We start from the raw sequence: 13,920 nt of genomic DNA, 5'->3' as shown, positions 1-13,920 counted from the left end.
ACAACAACAATGCATGGCCATAAACATTGTAACAACAACCACACATGGCCATAAACATTGTAACAATAACCACGCATGGCCATAATCATTGTAACAAGCTTGATTTCATGAGGGTATGGATTGGGGTACTTAATTTCTGTATTCTTTAATTTTTAAGGCAATTTTTCTCTATTCTTTATATTTTTTACCCATAATTCTCTATTCTTTATATCAAAGCACTCTACTATTCTCTTTTCTTTATTTGTTTGGGTCATTTTTCTCTATTCTTTAATTTTTGGTCCCATTTTTCTGTATAATTGACCGGGGCCATTATTCTCTATTCAGTAAACCCCAGCCAAACCCTCATTCATTTCCATTGTCAAAAATGGCCATATAACCATTGCAACAAAAAGCTCTGCATTACATTTATCTTAACAATTGCACATGTAACAAGCTTGAACCAGTGCAATAACCATTAAATGTAACAATGGGCTAAAAAAAAACACCAGGAAGCCCTGTCCACATACCTGTACCTGTAATTATATAAACCTTACCTGTTTATGTTTATTTCCATTTAGAATCACATGTAGGTATTCTTCAACGTCTGTTGTGATAATCCATTTCTTTATCTCATTCCATCACAGATTACCAATATTCATTTTGTGAACACACCCTTATGATAAAACAAGAAAAAATAAAAGTCAACTTTGTACTAAAATATCAAGTTACAGGAATGATACTTGAAATCTAGATTAACCTACATCTATTTAAATAATTTTTTGTCTCCTGCTATAGAAATTATTTTTGTATAAGTTATTTAAATATCTGATCAAAACATTTTTTGAATCATGCACTTCATAATTCTCATTAGGGACATATACAGCCTTTTGTGGAAAAAGATGTATTAAACACATGTTTAAATACCATGATTGAAAATGTACTTTATAAGTTATATTTTCTTTCAAGATCTTCTTTAATGATGATATTCACTTTTTCATTCCAAAAGTTACTTATATTTTTATATACAGTAAAACTCGTTTATAATGACCTTATAAGAATGGTGGCCTTTGAATTGAGGTTTAATTGCATAGATTTTTTCTACAACTTGACAAGCAGACAGCAAACTGCCATAACAGATTTTCCCTTAAAAAGAGGTGACATGTGAAGCAGGTTTGACTGTATACAAAACAGCAAATTTCCCAAATCACAAAAAACCAAAAAGGTATGTACTGTAAATTATTGCGATTTTTGAAGAATGGACAAAAATGCGAGATTGTATATAAATTATTGCGATTTCAGGAAAATCTGCATATGGACATATAATAAATATGCGTCAGATATCAAAATGGGAGTTCTTATTATTGAGCTACTCACCCAGTTGCAATATTCGCATTAATAAAAACCTTGCAATAATTTCCAAATTTACAGTATTTAAGATAACAGAGGCATAGCTGCTATTAGGCACTATACATATAATTTTCCTGGATCCACATCTGCATCAGTGCATGTGACATTCTAAAACTAATTTTTTGAGATGTCAACCCAACCACATTTTATTTAACATAAGACCCATACATTTGTACATGTAAACTAACAAACATGTACAATAAAATTTTTAAATAAACTGTTGACACAGAGATATGTCTTGCCTATTGGCATAAAATTCAGAAAAAGACAATCTGATGGACAGCAACATTGCTTATTAATTCAGTCACTGATCTAGTTGACAGGGCCTGAAAATGGTCGACAAACTGAGATGTACAGACAGTATTGTAACTTTTTAGAAAATATCATTGTTTATTATAAGAAGTTCCTATCAATATAACTTAATTAAAAAGAAAACCTTGATATTGAAAATTTATAATTACAATGTAATTCAAAGTCACTGGACCATGGACTAGGGGGCAGGGCCTCAAAATAGTCTTCAAACTGATATATGTACTGATAGTAATGCAACTTTATATTAAATATCAATGATCTATCACACTATCAAACTAACTTAAGCAGAAAAACTTAACAATTGTTGATGCTGTCGTCGGAAAAGCAATCCCTATGTCTCGCTTACGTGACTTTCGTCGCAGGCGAAACAAAAATCAGACAGAGAATCCTTATTCACAGCTTGTCTTTATGAAAGGGAGGAGTCATATTCTCTTTTAACATTGCTTCAGGATCCCTTTATAATTTATATTATATCATTTATAACGATTATTCACATCAGCTCTATTTACATGTACTACTACATGTATATAAATAGGCTTGATGTACACCAAGCAGAAACTGTTTAATTAAGTCAAAAGGTTACAATTCTGACAGTTAAGTAAAAACAGGTACATCAACTTAAATAAACAGAGATATGTCTCGCCTTTTTGTTATTTTGATAATGCAAATGTTGAAATGAAAATAGGAATACTTTAACATGTAAGTCATGCAAATATTCACAGTCAATGAACCATGATTGAAGGTACAGGGCTAAACAATCTCCATGGAAAGGAGATGTGCCAATGCTAATACAACTGCATATCAAATACCATTGACTTATCATAAGTTGTTCCCTTTAGACAAACCTTAACTCAAACATTGACTTATAAACTATGTAAAAGTTTCAAAGTCAATGAACCATGATGAGGGGGTTGGGCTATATAATCTCCTTGGAAATGAGAACTGCAAATGCCAATACATTTGCATACCAAATATCATTGACTTAACATTAGTGGTTCATCTTTAACTGATCTAAAAACAAACTAATACATGTAAACTAAGCAAAAGTTTCAAAGTCAACTGCCCATGACTGAGGGGTAAGGACCAAATATTCTCCTTGGAGGTGAGATATGTTAATGCTTATACAACTGCATACCAATTATCATTGGCCTACCACTGATGGTTCCCATTAAACTGACCTATTCACAAACTAATACATGTAAACTAAGGAAAAGTTTCAAAGTCAATAGACCATGACTGAGGGGTAAGGAACAAATAATCTCCATGGAAATGAGATATGCCAATGCTTATACAACTGCATACCAAATAAAATTGACCTACTACTAGTGGTTCCCCATAAACTGACCTAGGTAATCACAAACTAATACATGTACATGTACATGTAGTATAAGCAAAAGTTTCTAAGTCGATAGACCATGACTGAGGGGGCATGGCCAAATAATCTTCATGGAAATGAGATGTATCAATGCCAATACAACTACATACAAAATATCATTGACCTACCACTAGTTGTTCACCATAAACTAATCACAAACCAGGGGCAGATCCAGCCATTTATAAAAGGGGGGTTCCTAACCCAGGATAAAGGGGGGTTCCAACTATATGTCCCCATTCAAATGCATTGATCGTCAAAAAAAGGGGGGTTCCAACCCCTGGAACCCTTCCTGGATCCGCCACTGCAAACTAATACATTGTTGATGCTGCCGCCTCCGCCACTGGAAAAAGCATACCTACATGTATGTCTCGCTTTTTGACTCTGTCAAGACGAGACATAAAACAGAGAAAGTCATAAAAAACTTCAAATATGCATTTATACTCTTGTGTTTCTATTTGTAGTAATATGGTGAGCTAAAACAACACAAAATACAATAAGTTATTCTACAGATCAACTAAATATAATGATCTCCAACAATAGACATGTACAAATGTACTATTTACATGCATTCTATACAAATTCATTGATCTTAACACAAATTTTTAATAAATTTATCTCTTAAAATGTAAATGGCAAAATGTATCCTTTTAATGATATTCAGATGCACCTCAACGATTTCTAAATGCATACAAAATTTCCCATTTATGTATACTTCACCTTCAATGAATATTGTGCACTTGTGCTTACAATTCATGACAATTTAAATGCTTTAAATTCTATCCTTCTAACAATATTTTCTGGTTTAAAATGAAATAAACAGTAATTATGCCATAGTAATAATGTGTTAGGATGCAAACACAAACAGTCAGGGGTAACGTTTGTTAAAGAAAATTTCATTTACTGGTACAGGTACATTTTAACTAATTTTAAAGGCAGAAGAGCTAAATGTACATTGTATTTCTCTTAGTAATCTAGATTTTTTTACTTATATTTTCTACTATTTTTGTTTTTATCCGAACTGCATTGTTCTAGTTGAGTGTATGTCTCTCTTTAGTTTAATATTCATGATAGTCCCTTTACTATATATATATTCATAAAAGAGTACTGTCATGGACAATGAAAATCTCATTTGTCTATCATTTTTAAAATACTGCCTATTCATACATGTAAGCCTCCACAGTTACTAATGATCTGCGTGTTCAAGTTTAGGCATTATAAAAAACAATTTACCTGTAAAAGAATATTTTTGGAGAATTTCAAAGCAATAAGGGGAGATTATTCAAACATCTTTTTTTTTAATATGACATCAGACAAATTTCCTTACACATGTACAGGTAAATATTACTTACATGTACAACATCAATATACAAAATACATGTAACTTGCATAAGTTGTACCCTGACTGACCAAAGTGTCCCAAACCCCATGGTTGAGTAAAAAAGAAAAAACTAAATATTTGCACCCTCTTGGACCACATAAATGCAGTTAAATCCCTTGATCTAGAGTCTTAATCTTATTGTTCTTGGGGCATGATTAGCTTAATAATACTGCTGAAGTCAAGAATAATTTTTTTTGAAAAATAATGCAATTTAAACCATTGTGAGCCACTCTAAATATGAATGCATCAATTTGCCTCAAATAAATTAGCAACTGAACAAGAGAGAGCTCAAGGTTATAAATAAATATCAGGGTTAAATTTGTATATTGTGGATTGTGGTACATGTATTGGCAAAACAACAAAATTAAATATCTACGAAAAACCAAGTTTAACTCATTGAATGCATGAAAACTCAGGTACCCATGAAACTAGATGAATCCACTGCATATTTTTTTTTAATTTTCCTTAATTTCACATTTGCTTGAGAGTATGAAAATCAATTTTATTAAGGTGATACTGATATTATATTACTGTTTGTCAGATTTTTTTTATTACTAGATTTTATTAGGTTACTTATTGTCTCATTGGATTGGTTATACATTGAATGACCAATATATCATTAAATTTTCTAAAGTTAGGAAGGTCATAAAACCCTTTAACAGGTTATCAGGGGCATATCCAGGAATTTTGAAAGGAGGTGTAATTCCTGAAAATTTAAGAGATTTCTTTTGTACAAGTTCATGCTTAAAAATCCTATAAATCATGAGAAACACAAGACTTTTAATATGTTTTTTGCAATAAAAAAAGGGGGTGGCCTCTACGGAGTCTGTCCATCCTGGATCCGCCACTGGTTAATATATCTATTTGGTATTTTTATGAATCTTTTATTACAATAAAGTGTTTGTGGCTAACATACATGTATCTGTATTACCAACAGGGATTGTGAGGAAACCAGATCCAGCTGTTTTTCTGATAGGACAGCAAAATAGGGAGAACAACAGGATGTAGTTAAATACGATTTAGAGCCAAATATGTTTTTGGCATTCTCTACTTTCTTAACCGCCATGATGTTGTCAGGAAGTCTGTTAAAATTTAAAGTTGTTCTTATAGTGAATGACTATTTGTAATATTCAGTTCCAGCTACAAATGGGTGCTAAATATGTCATTTACATGTAACTTATATGAATTATGTTTGTTGTTTTAAAGTCACTTAATTGTTTAGGTCTGATGCTGCGTTTTGTTCTCTTCCAAGAGAATACAAGAGTACAAATGTGCATTGCCTTGAGGGATAGCTGATAGACTCGGTTCAGTAGTAACTAGTAGCTTGCTCGGGAGTTCATAAATATATATTCAGAGATTATTATTTCTGAAGTTTTAAGTGACCTGTCATTCATTCTTTCTATATCTACATCTACCTACAAATATTTTCTATGTACGTTTAATGTTGTAACAACATTTAACAGTCTTATTGAGACTTCTTAAAAACAGTTTTAAAATTTACACAGGTGTGGTCCATGTGGGACAGTGCGTCAAGATTTACCAGCCATCTTAATCTTTGATTTTAGACATTTCTCAATAGGGAAAGGAAATATTTATTCAGAATTATGCTCTATCTTATCTTCAACTGTCTAATAATGTCTTAAGTTAGTTTTCTTACGACTTTGTTTACCTTGGGATACGTTTCTACTACCGGAAGTCCGATAAACCACATCCGTTTTACCTGGAATTTCTTAAAAGTTATTTGGCGGTATATTTTACAAAAGAACGAGACCGTCTTCATATAATTTCATATAATGAGGGGCGTAAAGGGGGGGGGGGGGGGGGTACTGCACGGAAGAACGCGAAAAAAAATTGCTATTTCACGATGAACGAACAATTAAAAATTTCTTGCACGTTGATCTTTTTAGGATTTTTATGGGGGGGGGGGGTGCTAGGATGAAACATTTTGTCCTGCATTTTTTTTTAGTTGTTATCTCTGTCCTGCCTTTTTATTTTCCCCTCTATTCGGTCCTGCCTTTTTTTTTTAAAGTTTATCCTGACTTTTTTTTACCTAACTTGTCATCCTGACTTTTTTTTTGTAAGTGTCTCATCCTGCCTTTTTTTTTACTCAAAACTCCTGTCCTGCCTATTTTTTTCAAATTTCATCCTAGCCCCCCCATAAAAGTCAAATGGTAGCTCCCTTACCGATTTCACGAAACACGGTGAATAACGAACCTTTTTCACGGCTGCACGTGAATTAAAAATGGCAAAACACGTTGCACGAAAATAACCCCTTTACCACCCTCTATAATCCATATTCAGTGGATTATTATCAGAAAGCCAGACTGTAATACATGACCTTAAATGTCAAGAAGCCCTACAAAATAATCATGATTTAGAAAAATTCAGTTGACATTTTAAATTTAAATGATTTAAGCTTTAAGCCTATATAGGGCTTATCCGGTCACTGTTAGAATACGCATCTATAGTATTGGACCCTTATTATAATGAGGCTTGTATAGGGTATATTGGGATACGGGATATTTGTCATTTTAATTTTAGGGATATGGGATATTTGTCCTAAAAGTAAATGGGATATGGGATATTGATGCATTTTTAAGGATATTGAATTTTGAACATGAAAAAAAATAAGTGGAATTTAAAAGTTAAGTACAGAAATATTTACATCTCACTTGATAAAATTGCCCAAAAAAATTAATATATAAGGTCATTTTAGTGCTTTGTGATTTTCATTGAGTTTATGAAATTATGTTCGTTTTATTTAAAAGTCATCCAAACCCACCCAAGCAAAAAGTATTAATCTATTTTCGATATTCATATGCTCATATCATGGAAGTATTATATTGTCAATATAATACTTCCATGCTCATATGTACTGATAATTTTAAAAGTATTTGTTTTGCTTTCCATACTTCGTTCCTTATTGTTAATTTTCCTTTTTTGGATGGTGATGTTCCTTTTGCACTATCTTACGGTGTTTGTATATCACAACTCTTTCGCTATGCCCGTGTCTATTGTAACGTTTTTGGATTTTAATGAACGTAATCTATGTATCACTGGTAAATTATTAAATCAGAGATTTCGTTACCACAAATCACTTAACATCTTTACTAAATTCTTCCGTAGATATAAAGATTTGGTTTTGAAGTTTGGTTGTACCTGTAGAAAACTTATTTCAAACGGGATAGCACATCCTCATTTTTACGGAGATGTTGTTTACCGTGCCATTGGATGTTGGATGTGTAATGATTGATAATTTAATCTTAGATGCATGATTTTTTTATTAGTTGTTATTGGCTTTGAACTAGCTGTCAGTAACTGCGAGTACTCTCAGATCTGTACTTAGTGTCTTTTTGTTGATGGGATGCACAAGTACTCGGTCACGTCCACTCTGTGTTTTTGTTAGATGTTTTTCTATTTGTATCCATCTGATGAGTTAAGCCTTTTTCAACTGATTTGTATAGTTCGTTCTTATGTTGTATTGTTACACCACTGTCCCAGGTTAAGGGGAGGGTTGGGATCCCGCTAACATGTTTAACCCCGCCACATTCTGTATGTATGTGCCTGTCCCAAGTCAGGAGCCTGTAATTCAGTGGTTGTCGTTTGTTGCTGTGTTACATATTTGTTTTTTGTCCATTTTTTTTATACAAAAATTAGGCCGTTAGTTTTCTTGTTTGAATTGTTCTACATTTGTCATTACGGGACCTTTTATTGCTGACTATGCGGTATGAGCTTTGCTCATTGTTGAAAGTAGTACGGTGACCCATAGTTGTTAATATCTGTGTCATTTGGTATCTTGTGAAGAGTTGTCTCATTGGCAATCATACTACATCTTCTTTTTTATATTATATGCTCATATGCATTGATAATTTTCTTGAAATAATCATAGATTATATAGTGTTGTCAATATTTTTGTTTATTTTGATGCTTTATATGATTACGGGATATTTTCTGGTGTTTCACCTCTTATTTTTTACGTGCCGAGGATCTTCAGCGGTCTCTATACGTTTCAATGATTGTAATAGATTATGGACCAAGGGTAGTCCTAGATTGCTCTGATGTGCAACGGCTGTTTTGCCAGACAAGCTGGGGCCGCGGGACGTCAAAGCACGTCCCATATCAAAAAGTGGATATTTAGCCGTACAAAATGGATGCCCTGTTTGAATTTGAAATTACCTCTTAAATAGCTTTTTAAAAGGTTAAACTAGAATTAGAATTAGGACTAAATAATCAGTGTAATCTTTTCTTCTATTACTGGTGTTTTGAGGAAGGAAATTAGTAAAAGTAACAAAAATTTGTGATCTATGAATTTCATAAAGTTCAAGATCACATAGTCAAATTTTGTGTTTCTTTGCAAAACAAGGGCTGTGCAAATTTTGCCTGCTGTAAAAATATTGCAATAGTTAAGTTTAATGTACGTGCATTAGCAGAAAGCTTTCTTGTGTTAAATTTTGAGTTTTTGAACTTGCATGCTGAATATCCACTTTTTGTTATGGGCGTGCTCTGACGTCCCACAGCCTCAGCTTGTCTGGCAAAACAGCCGTTGGATGTCAGAGCAATCTCGGTCTAGAAACAGGGTTGCGTCCTTCTGTTCTTTCCAACATAGGTTAACGTGCAGGATGAAGTTTCTTATCAATGAAAGAAGAATGCTATCAAAATGAAATTTTACAGACATATACATCATGTTTTGAACAATTAAAAAAAAATGTCTGAAATTAGACCCCTTACACCAAATTGATCGTTTATGATCACATGAAAAGTGATTGTTGTACAACGCTCTAAGATAGAACACTTCATCTTTTGGACACATTTTCTTATTTAACAATGGAAGTATGCACTGTAAATTTCCTTTACCACAGTTTTTTTTCTCTTTATATTCTAGTTCAACAAGGAATATAATTTTAATCAAATGTTAGTATTTTGAAAATAGATAATATAATTTGATCATTTTTCAGTCAAAATTGTTGAAGTTGAGCCAAAATCCTCATCAGAAGTGATGATGAGAAAAAAATGGGTTTGGGAATGAATTTATAATGATTTTTTGGGATATTTCAAAATAGTTTTAGGGATATGGGATATTTGTATAAAATATTTATTGGGATATTAGGGGTAAACATTATAGGGATATGGGATATTGGGATAAAAACTTAATGGGATATGGGATATTGATACCCCCCTAAACAAGCCTCTATAATCAAGGACATTAATGCACTAGAACGCGTCCAGAGACCAGCAGTGCGTTTGACTTTCATCAGTGGGGAGTATACTAGTAGGCCTATAAGGAGACTTATGAACGAACTATAACTTCAAACACTTGAAAACAGACATCGTCACAGTAGACTCACTTTTCTCTACAAGGTGACCGGGGAGTTGGTACACCAGCTATCCCACAAGATTCAGTATTAGAAAACGTCAAATAAAATCCAAACAATCATTTAGTGACTATAAAACAACAAACGTTGTAGACAAATTTATACAAAATAGCCGGTTTTTCAAAATTCCACCTACTATAGTAAATCTGACCAATATAAACAGTCATTCTTTGTATGAACAATTTCCGATTGGAATAAACTACCAGACGTTCTCGTGTGTGTCAAGACAATAGAGAGCTTTAAAACTTCGGTTGCTCTCACATCGGTGGACTAATTTTCCAGCGCCTCTCTTCCGTTGCCATTGATGCCATATACTGGTCCTGCAACGTACCTATTCAGATTCAGAAGCGTTAACTTAAGTAAGGGCGTACATTTGTCCAAATAAGATCATGATAAATCGCCTGCGATTGCAAGGCCTTCTTTCTATTTTTAAATGAAGGCGTCGAGCAAAAAAAAATGGCTGTATATCTATATATGTCTCTGTTGGACTTTACATGTCGATCAGATCATGTGCAGATTCAGGATTTTGAAAAGGGAGGGGGCATATAGAGAAATATAAAAACTAACACACCAAGTCCATCAAAAACAGAGACGTGCCTATTGTACATCATATGGAAACACGATACTTGACCTTCAAACAAATGACCCTGACCAAAGTTACATCACTATATAAACAAAAAACAACTCTTCTCTTATATAAAATCAATTAGAACTGACAACAGTGGCAAAATAATCAGTATATTGATGGTGGCCGCATAATGGTAGAAGTAGAAGTAGAACAATGGAGTTGCTCCCCTAACAAAAGAGGGCCAATTAATAACCGATACTTAACAAAAGGCCAACATGTTCAATGAACAATTCCAATCAGGTATCACCACCGAAACTGAAAATGATATACCTGATAAAGGGGCGAGCCCCCATCCAGTCATACCATCTCTTTCAATCACTACACCAGGCATACAGAAACTTTTACACAATATTAATCCACACAACATCAGCGGCAGAATACTTAAACGACTACAAAACATAACAGCAACAATTCTTACCCGGCATCATTTTCCAGAAATCACTCCCAACTGGCTGTATACCATCATCAAATTGAAAACATGCAAATGTTGCACCAGAAAACAAAAAAGGTGAAAAATACAACGCAGCCTATATAATTACAAACCAATATCTCTCCGGCACTTGCATCAGTTGTAAACTAATGGAACATGTCATAAGGAAACACCTAATTACCCATCTAGAAAATAACAACTTACTATATGATCTCCAGCACGGCTTCAGACACTCTAGATCATGTGAAACACAACTAATGTCCATCGTACAAAAACTTGCTTCAAATTCAGACAATAACACTCAAACAGACTTAATAATTATGGACTCTGCCAAAGCCGTTGACAAAGTCCCACACCAAAAACTCTTATACAAACTTAATTTTTATGGTATACCAAGGATTTATATAGTAAGCTCTTACTATATAAATCCTTGGGTATACACAATGAAACATTAAACTTGATCTCCGCCTTTTTTATCAAATCGCACACAAACAGTAGTCCTGGATGGAGAGTCATCAGCTGTTGCTCCAGTTACTCCTGCATGGTGTCCCACAAGGAACAGTACTGGGTCCTGTTCTTTTTTCTGGTATATATAAATAACCCACCAGAATATTTGAAATCCAGTAAACTCAGACTGTTCGCAGACGACAGCATCATATACAAAACTATCAAAAAGATTGTGATAACCTTCAGGAAGATCTTGATGCTGCAAAGAAGACTGGCTGATGGCTTTCCATCCTGACAAATGTACAGTTCTCACTGCTTCAAACAAGAAAACTCCAATCAAACATAATTACATTCTTCACAGTCATACCGTTGAATCCGTCTCCTCAGCAAAATATCCTGGCATTACTCTTCAATCTGATTTGAAATGGACTCAACATACAAACAATATTATCGCAAATGCAAATAATAGCCTGGGCTTTCTTAAAAGAAACCTCAAACCATCCATCTCAAACATTGAGTCGTAGGCATACAGAGCACTTGTCCGTCCAAAACTAAGGGTACATTTGCTCGGTTTGGAACCCTCATACTGCTGATGAACAATACAATAAATTTGTGATGGTTTAGCGTCGGGCTGCTAGGTATGCCTGCAATAGTTATCTTAACACCAGTAGCGTTACAGACGTGCTCAATACTCTAAACTGGCCTACCTTACAACAACGCAGACCTTAGTAGTTATGTAAATTAAATTTAACCACATGTCATGTTATAATTTATAATTGGCACTATTCTCATTGTAAATATTTACTTACTAGTATAATTATCCTACGCATGCACAGCAGTAAATAATCATCAACGATCTGATGGATAACTGGATACCATAAGAAGAAGGGGTGGCTTCCCCAACTAGACGAAGTTTGGAGTGGAACAGGCAAAAAGTATGGATCAACCATAAACGTAGCTCCATGAGGGGGCCCGGGAACCCCGGAATCCGCCTCTTAAGGTACATGTAAATGTTAATAACTCTTTATGATTTGTTTCCATCCGAAGGGTCTTTCTGGAATGAGGGTCTGGATGTGGTTTACATAATAGACAATAATAGGCAAAACATACAGAATAAAGGGCCTATGTAATCCAACCTTTTCATTTCAGAAATACTCATGATTTGATATGTTCTTCCTACTTAAAACTATCAGGGACCTGTTAGGGTCTTAGGGGAAGACCATTTGACATTCTGTACACAATTGTTTCCTGCATTTTGTGTTGTAGAATTATGACTGTTATATAGCCTGTCTTATATAGTTATTTATTTTCATCTCTGACCAGACCAGGATATTCATTTAAAACATCTTCACACACCCCTTGCCCCGAAAATGAAATGGTCGTCCCCTTACTATTACAATTCTTGTTACTTAGCTATTATAAATCTGTTATAATCACATAACGCGCAAACACATCATAAACACCTGGAAAACACAAAATACTAGTACTGACACAAATCAAATCATGGATTAAGATCAGGTTATTCCTGTACAACAAAGCCTGGGTTGCAACAGAGTATCTCCCAAAGAGTTCAAATTGAAATTAACATTCGACTCTGCATGACTATATTAGGATTGTCAACGGCATCTGATACCACACCAACGATCGCGACTTACCGGAATGTGTAAATCTCAATCGAGCTAGGCCGTTTGTCTACTATATCGAGAAATATGTAAAATGACGTCATAATTATTTGGACCAGAGACGACAATATATATATAAAAAAACCAAATTCTTTAACACTCATCAGCAAGGGCGGATTTAGGAGGGGGCGTATCGGGCGTGCCCCCTAAAATCGAGGCTGAAACATCATTCATTGGCAATTAGAAACGTCAAAGTCATCAAGTTTTCCTACTGTGATTTTTCGGAGTAATTTGTCGGATCACGCATCATAACATAAAATCCTGGATCCAGCGCTGAGCATGCAGCGTTAGGAGGATTTACAGTCAAATTCCCCGACGATTCATTGATATCGTTCGTACTCCAATAGTCATTCTGTTGGCTAAGATCATAAAGACAACAGAATACATGTAAATATAACTTAATGTTCCAACTCCCCGAAGCAAAGTTGAGCTTAGATGAATTTAATTGACTATTTTTAAAGTCCCTTAACTTTATATAGCTTTTCTCGTGTTTCGGTACTTATATAATCTTGGCTTTAAAATATTTGGTTTCAACGTAAAGGTATATCCATAAAATTTATGAATTGTTTTTTTTTTACATTTTTTAAATCAGCGTGGATAAAAAAAATTGACGTTCACACAGTTTTATCCTGGTATCTATGATGAGCTTATTTACAACCACTGGGTCGATGCCACTGCTGATAGAGGTTTTTTTCCCGGGGGTACCAACAGCCGGATTGTCAGCACTTCTGTGTTGACATGAATTATCATTGATATGGTCATAATAATAAATCAAATGTTTACAAAACTTTTCGAAATACCAAGGATTTTCTACCCTAGGAATAGATTACCTTAGCTGTATTTGGCAAAAAAAATTCGGAATTTTGGGTCCTCAGTGTTCTTCAACTTTCTACTTGATTTGGCCCTTTTA

General features: G+C 34.2%; 1 protein-coding gene across 1 annotated transcript in view; it reads right to left on the bottom strand.

Moving 5' to 3' along the window:
• LOC127718102 (myosin-IIIb-like) overlaps window positions 1-6,157 on the bottom strand; it is a 157,738-nt gene extending 151,581 nt beyond the window's left edge. The window contains exons 1-2 of the mRNA XM_052223996.1: window positions 6,121-6,157; window positions 534-652 (exon numbers count right to left, since the gene is read on the bottom strand). The gene's annotated coding sequence lies outside the window, so the exon portion shown is untranslated. The remainder of the gene's footprint in view (window positions 1-533; window positions 653-6,120) is intronic.
• Window positions 6,158-13,920: the final 7,763 nt, after the last annotated feature.

This window comes from Mytilus californianus, unplaced genomic scaffold (genome assembly GCF_021869535.1).
Source record: "Mytilus californianus isolate M0D057914Y unplaced genomic scaffold, xbMytCali1.0.p SCAF_10, whole genome shotgun sequence".
Taxonomy (NCBI): Eukaryota; Metazoa; Mollusca; class Bivalvia; order Mytilida; family Mytilidae; genus Mytilus; species Mytilus californianus.
Note: the sequence above shows the minus strand (reverse complement) of the source record. Positions and strands in the feature narration are given on the sequence as shown.